Genomic DNA, 8519 nt, shown 5'->3' with positions numbered 1-8519 from the left:
ATTAAAAAGATTATTTTACGGAATAATTAATCATGATTGTGAATAAAAAAAAATTATTGTCTACATTATTATTGCCGAAAAGCAGCAGGGATATGCTATTTAGAATTTTATTGTGTCATAAATTCACTTGTTTTGCATTGGATGTGGGATATATTTAGTCAGTTGATCATAGATTGAATAGGATTTAATAAATTAATTTTCTTGAAATATGAATGTAAGAAATGATGTATGCTAATATATTAGTAACAAAAATGTAATTTAGATATTATAGTATAAGATATGATACAAGGTAATATTGTACTTTTACCACAGATACTATTATACTTGCAGAATTTTTTATACTGTTTAAAAAAAACTGAAATATCTAATACGTTAATCTTATGCTATGAAAATCAAGGTTTTAGTAATCAAGCTTTAACTAATCATTTCTTCACATTGTAAATACAAGCAAACTCGAAAAATCTAATTAGCACGTTTGTCCGCAAATACAAATCGAATGAATTTTGAATTATTTTCATCGAATGCTCCGAACTCTCAAAACTCTCTATTTTTAGCATTTTTTGCTCAGTATCTCTCAAAAAGGTGGACCTGCTTTTGGCAAAAACTAATCAGCACGTCTCCCAAACTATGGGAATCAAATATCTTAAATTATCATAATCAGACGACTCGTTCTCGTAAAAACCGAATTCTCATTTTCTGCACTTTTTGCTCCGTAACTCCAAAACGGCTGGTGCTGTCTCTGCTAAAAACTAATCAGCTCCTCTCCTATAAATAGAAATTGAATGTTTTTTGATCATTCAAAACGGTTGAACCGTGCGCCCGAAATTGTAGACAAACAATTGTCTACTTTTCCAATTTTCAAAGAACAATGACTTGCTTATTACTAAATTTGTTAAGAATTCGTTAAATACATTATGATCATTGTTTTGTTTGAGTGAGCACCGGATGCATGTACAAATAATATAATTTTTCCATATATATTTTCATAGCTTTAGTATATAAGCCGCATCCCCTTTTATAGTTTTTATTACCAATTTATTCTTACAATAAACACCCTGTGCTCTTCTAAGAACTTGTACCAGTCAAGGCAAAACTTTCGCATTAATACGGATTATAGAAAAATACCAAATTCTGTATATATTAGTGTGTCAGTATTTTGTATGTCATCCTTTCAGGCAGCGTTATAATATTTTCATAGTTTATTTTTAAAAATATAATTCAGTGTTCAGTTAGTCACGATACTATGCACATCAATCCTAGCGCGTAAAAATTACCCAAACATTTAATAAATATTTCTATTTTATGTCAATGTCGTTTTTATTCTTCCAATAGTTATAGTGCACACAAGCTTCTAAAACGTGTAGTAATTAATAAATACGAGGTGGATAACGGCAAAGGCAGCAGTATGCAAAAACTTTTAAAGTTCGGATGTTTAAAAAACCTTCACACAATATATTAAAAATTTTAATCACAAAAACATAATTACCCGTTCACATTATGCAAAATATGCACCCCTTTGCATATTTCTCCCTCCTGCATCTCACAACAATTCATTACAGTCCTCTTCAGTGACGGCAAAAGAATTTTTTAACAAGTATTCAAAAAAATGTTGCTAAAGTCAAGTGGGAAACTTTTTATTTAGTTTACGTCTTGGTTTTTTCTTTTGGTAGATCAACGATGCGACATTCTTGTGCGTTTAACACATGCACACAATATCGCGCGGCTCGGCGTTTGCTTTGCGACCGTCAGCAGAGTGAAAGAACTCTCAACTTTTTTATCTGTTGTTATTTTCAAGTGAAATTCTTCGATGCTCTCGAGCAAGGGGCTCCGTAGTTGCAAGGGTTCGTGTGATGTTTGAAAAATGCGCCCGCGTTTTCATAGTAATTTGTTAACCCGTTTTCTCGCATCGGAGAAGGCAAATTCACGAGAAACCCGAGGTGGGAATCAGACAGGAGTATGGATTTCGACGTTCAGGGTAATAGTCCGACAGAGACGAAAGGTATGAAACTTATATAAAACTAGTGGTGCACGGCATCGTTCCGTAAAGCAAATTGCTGGGACTTACCGCAATAAATGGTTCGAAGAATATTAAATGTTTTCAAATAGATTATTATAAATCCAAAATTTTTTTCTATTCTTTAGACAAAATATAAGAACTTATAAATTGCATGATGACACGTTTATACACGTTTACATGAAAAGTAAATAAATAAAACTTGATCAACTGGGTTTGAAATGAAGAACATTGTCTAATATTATAAGAATTACATAAACTGAATTGCAAAGTTAAAATATTTATTTGAAGTATATAAGTAATCTTTAGAACTTTAGCTAGTATCAAAAATGAAATCCAAATTAGTTTCGATCTTCAAAAAAAATTTATGGAGATTGATTTTTTTTATTTCGAAATAACCCCTGCAAATAATCGTTGCGTTAACACAAGCATAAAGTTTTTCAAATCATTCAAATCGGATGCTTAGTTCTCTCAAAAACTGCTATTTTTTGCACATTTAGCTCTGTATCTCCAAAGGCTGCACCTGCCCTTGCCAAAAACTAATCACCACTTCTCTCTAATATGTATTTGCTGTATCATTCAAATCGGTTGATCCATTCTTTCAAAAACCTCGATTTCTATTTTTTACACTCTTTGCTTCGTATCTTTAAAACGGCTGGATCCACCTTTGCTTAAATTCGTTAATTGTTTTTTTGATTGTACAAATCAGTTATTCTATACGCCCAAAATCGTCGGCAAAAATTTGTATCCACACATACACACACAAAGATCTAGTTTTTCTGAGGTATGCCAAAATATTCAGAAACTTCGTAAACGTAAATATATATGAAAAATTCACTTTCGATTTTTAGACGATTACAATAACCTTCCCTATAAAAAGTTGATAAAGGGATAAGCTTATTCTTCATTAAATAAAATTGTATTAATTACAATATAGAAATTAATACTGTAGAGAGTTATGAAATTCGCAATCATATATCAACATTTAATTATTTCATATTTTTAGCTCAAATTTTAGAATCTTTGTGAAACGGAAATAATCAAAAGGTAAGTAAAGGTATGTGATGTTTATTGCGATTTATTAATGATTTGGAGTCAGTTATAGACTTTAATAGTAATAATATGATTCTATTTTGATTTTTTATTAGTATTTATTTGTAGTATTGATTTGGCAATAATCAGGCATCTTAGGCTATAATTTCTTAAAGTTATATGATTCTAATTTCAAACTTCGAAGACCTGGCAGATAAAGCGTACCTGTGCTGAATTCCTTAAACATACCGGTTCAATACAGAGCGTTTCAAGAATTTTTTGGATAAATACAAACAATAATGAATGACTACAATTCTCCAAAGTTTTTACTTAAATTGGAAATCATCAGGTGGGTATAAGCAACAACGACTCTTATTTTATAAACAGTGTTCGATCTCTATTCATAGCAACTAGAGGCTAAATTTAAAAATATATTTATCACTGTTAATGTTGTTTTATTAATATGTGCGACTTAATAACTAACAATCTCAAAAAAATTATTTCGATTATAGTTTTTCACAAACAGGTACTAATCTGGCAATAGATGAAACAAATATAAAGGCGACTAAGCGCCTTGGTCCTAATGACAGCAGATTTTTTAAAACGTAAAAATAACTATTAGTGAAAAAATTTAAATTTTTCAGTAATTATTAATCATAAGCCAATGAAATGGATAATTAACCATTATTCAATAAACGTCAAACTTTTTTATTATTGAGTTGCACTACATAAGGAAATGGTACGACCTAATCTGCCTTACCCACTCCTATGTGTGTTTTATATATTGCTCATATGTGCAAATAAACTATTAAAACAATTCTGAATTCTTTCTTATCTGTACGATTCTATTATCTTACGATAATATAATAGAAAATTATATTATAAATGTTATAATTACAATGTTGCATATGTAACTTTTTATACAAGCTAAATACAATTATCATTTTCGTGCCAATATAAATATCCATAGTATTCTTTTGCAACAAAAATTTTGAAATTGAAAAAAATTCACAACATAAATTTGCATGAAATATAAAAATGTTCAGTGTAATTGTAAATAGAATTCAAAGAGCAATTTTCATAAATAAATTATAATAGATTATCTATTAAATTGTTCTTAGGTAATATCCCATAGGGTAATTTCTAGTTATCATTCAAAAATCGAAAATTAAATTTTTTTAGTTTCAACATAATTTTATGATACAATTGTGAAACATTTAATGTATCTTCCTTCCTAGAACGTATTTTAAGTTGTCAGCACTAGTCTCAAGAGAAGAGAAGATCAAGGGGTCGGAAGTAACCCTCCGCACAAACATTGAGACAGATCGCTAGAACTACGTGCCAAGAATAATTGTTACAATACGGTTGACTTCTGTCGCGTGCTTTTTATCACAATTCTCGCTTTGTGTGGCGACTAATGAATACACGGCCGTGCTTACTTACTGAAACTATTCTTGATTAAATATTATACTTGACCATTTTATAAATTAAACTATACCTTGTTATTTCATAACTCAGAAAACATTGGCATAACTATTAACTTTTCAAAGGAGGAGTTTATGTTTCGTCAAAAAATCCAATTAACTAATTTTATGTTTTATCGACGTTTGAAGCCATTTTAAATGGAACGAGACCAAATTTGGAAAAAGTATGTGTGTGTTTGAACATATTTTCTTATTGTTATGTGAATAAGGGAAGATACTGATTAGTTTGATCCTTATTCTTGCAATTAACTGCTGATAAATAGTTTTCAGACCATAGATATCAGAGTGGTTTAGAACCTACTAAAATATTACGGCTCTACGACAAGTCGTTTAGTTTCAAAAATGCATTATTTGGGAGTCGTGCTGAATGGTTTTAAAAAAAATTACGGACTTATGTTGAAAAAAAAAACGACAAAACTTTCTATGTTGATAGATATCATGGTCCTAAAGAATATACTAAAATTTCACGACCCTACGACAAGTAGTTTAATTTTAAAAATTCAAAGTTTGAAAAAATATTATAGTCAAAATTTTTGTCAAAAGTATCTTTTGTGATGTGATGAATCAAACATAGTAAATTCATTAAACTTTGGAATAATACCCTACAATTTTAGGACGTACAAGCACTTGTCTGAGCAATGTAATTAATATAATTACAGAGGTCAATTGGTAATCTAATACTTGAAAATTTTATTTTTTTTAAATAAACCGTTGAATATCTTATCAAAAAATATCTAAATCCCAATATCGGTTGATCAAGTCTATCAATACCCAAGTTCATGTAAATGTCACTTTCAAATACTTAATTATATGGATACAATTATACTGTCGTACGGTTGCGTTGACGCTTGTCAAAATATTGTAAAACATAATTATAACTAGTCGTAAACTTTGCATCAGGTCAAGTTGCATGAAGTTACAAATACGTGTAAATAGTCGAGTTCATCAACAAGAATTAAAATTAACGATTTAGATAAAATTTGGCTAAATACATTTTTTTCAATTTTATTTAAGCGTTATTTATATATAGAACACCGGTGTTTTAGAAGAAAAAGCTTTTAAAATTCTCAAACACTAATCGTTATACTTTTACTAGTTGACTCCGATTGACGAATATACTTGTGAAGAATATATATACAAATTTGCGTATAAATATTTGATCATTTGCTATTCAGATTGCAAATTTAGAAGAAAAAGAAACAAAATGTATTTTCAAATTTAAGGATATTCAGAATATTTTGAGGCTACGCCAATATAAAGAAAATAGTTTTAAGTAGTATTTTATTTGAGAATAAAAGTTTACCTTGAATCTGACGACACAAAATTGAGCGCACTACTCAATGCGGGCGACACAGTTGACTGGTTAATAGATGAACATGAATCTGAAAAAAATAGAAAATAAAATATTATTAAAGTTTTATTTTAAATTTAAGTTTTAAGTATAGTATAACTAAATCAATTATGATATGGACTAATATTGCAAGATTATTTTTTGATTAATAAAAAATTTGGATTAATTCATAGTGTATTGCATTCTTATTGGATAAGAATGCAATCCTAGATATTCAATATTGGATCATATTGAATCGTTAAGAATCGATAAAGTTAAATCAAGAAATGAAGTGTCATTGAATATGAGTATAAATTTTTAGGCTATTGTCAACTGTAAGACAAAATTTTTTTTATACATACATATATATATATATATATATATATATATATACATTTATATATGCGGAGATATGTAGAAAAACAGCCAATGCGTCGATATAAACTAAATAATTATTATAAATTTTCTAAGATATACTAACATTCTGTACATAAAAAATGATAGAATAAAAAATATTAAAAGAATGTTGGTGATCGATCATATGCTCAGAGAACATTGTTTTGAACTGTCTAGTTTTTTTTTAAAGTAAAACTTTTTTAGGCGCGACTAGGGTGTAAATCCGTACAAATGCAACGGAAGTGCATTACGGCAGATAAGATACGGTGTGAATGCCAATGATTCGTCATTTGCTCTCGCTGAAATCATTTCAGTACAGGTCGATTGTGGTTAGTCGTCGTGTATGTGAATAGAGATCTGTCTTTGTATGCGTACTGGCATCAACGTTGTATGCGTACCGATATCAACAAGCAAATCGGCATAGAAAAATAAACATTTTAAAGTTACATCGTAGTACAATTCTTGATTTAATGAAAAATGCCTGAATCAGAAGAATATTTCACCCTGCCCCCCGTAAATAACTATAATGAAAATAATAAAACAAATGCAGCATTTGCGCCGTGTATAGAACATAAGTTTATAGAAATAATTTTTATATTATTCGAGTTTCTATAAATCTTTGAAGTTATTGAAATGGAAAATATTTTTTAGGCAAAACAGATATTACAGCTGTTCAAAGAGTGAGATTATATTGCCAGCAAAAAAGTAAAAAAAAAATACAATCAGCCAATGAATGTATGTTAATTTTAATTACATGAATGTCTTTAAATACAATTATCACATGATGAGTGAAGTTGCGAAAACGATATTTGTTTAGGCGTTGTTTAACATAATCCATTGTGTGAATTAATATTATAGAAGTTTTTAATCAGCAATTACTTCATTTCTCTAATGAAGGTTCATTTCTAAATGCTTATTGCAATGACAAACCGATCATGTTATATTTGAAGTATGACTTCAAATACATTATTGTTTTTCAATATCATACATATTTTCAATGTTATTATCAATATTTAATTTATAATTTATCATTATATAAATGTGTATAATGGTTGATGTATTAATTTTTACTTAAATGCCATCTTGTACATAACCTTACGCGCAATCTTTTTTTTAGTTATAGAGATATTGATTCATTTATTGTTAAGGAACTTTGTCCAATATAACAGCTATTACAATTTAAACATTCAGCATAGTAAACTGAGACTCAGGAGTTTTGGATAAAAATTATATGCATTTTAATACATTGCAAACATTATTCATAAACTTGAGTGCAAACATTAGTCTGCAATCATGGTTATAACTAACAGCAAATTTAGTAGATCTTTTATTTATAAGACCTTGTTAATTAAAAATTCAATTTAACAATAAGTAGCAGTGCAAACTCATTGCTGAAAATAATCTTTTATAATATTGACCTTATATCTCTGCTTTTATAACTAGAGAAAAGGCTGTTGTGTTTTAATAACGACAAATATAATTAAAGTACATCAACCGCATACAATGCAACCGCCTTCGGTTATGCAAATATTCGTAACCGCATGCACGGCATGCCACGCTACAGCGGCCAACAGATAAAATCTCTCATCGCACGAGCTCTTTGCGTTTATAATAGCGATGGGAATAAAAAAAATATAAAAAAATAAAAACACCGAGCAAGATGTAAAGTAAAAGCAAGGAATGGCTTGACATTTTCCGCATGGTCGGTGCGTCACAAAAGCCTTCTTTCTCTTACGATTGCACGGTTACCATTCTCCAGAACCAAAATGGATAGGGTTGGTTAAATCCAAGGCGGAGGCAAAATCACCGTTATAATTTTCATAATAATATATATGATTTCTTCGTTGTTAAATATGGAATTTATATATTAAATACATTTTGATACATAATTATAATTACGCAGAGATAGAACAATTGTTTACGTGATCAAATGTAGTGAGTCAAATTAGCACAACAGCTTATCAGACTGTCAACCCTTTCTATTCGCGAATTTCAAGATTCATATGAATTTTGCCGTCAGAACGGCGGCGTCCGAGTGGAAAGGGTTAAATTTTGGCTGCTGTACAACAAAAATTATTGGAATTTAACAAAAATCATAGCAATTGATATTAGCAGTAAGCGTAAACTACATTAGTAAATAGGTCGGCCGAACCATTTTTTTGTGAATAGCGGAAAAGTGAAAAATATTTCGTTTACGTTATAGGCCGCAATTCTGAATAAATTTTTAAAATTGGGTTGAGAATCGACGTGATTTGTTTTTGAC

This window comes from Ctenocephalides felis, unplaced genomic scaffold (assembly GCF_003426905.1).
Source record: "Ctenocephalides felis isolate EL2017-DRISC unplaced genomic scaffold, ASM342690v1 CF-g0.4_SCAFFOLD_01170, whole genome shotgun sequence".
NCBI lineage: Eukaryota > Metazoa > Arthropoda > Insecta > Siphonaptera > Pulicidae > Ctenocephalides > Ctenocephalides felis.
The sequence above is the reverse complement of the archived record's forward strand: the minus strand, read 5'-3'. Positions refer to the sequence as shown.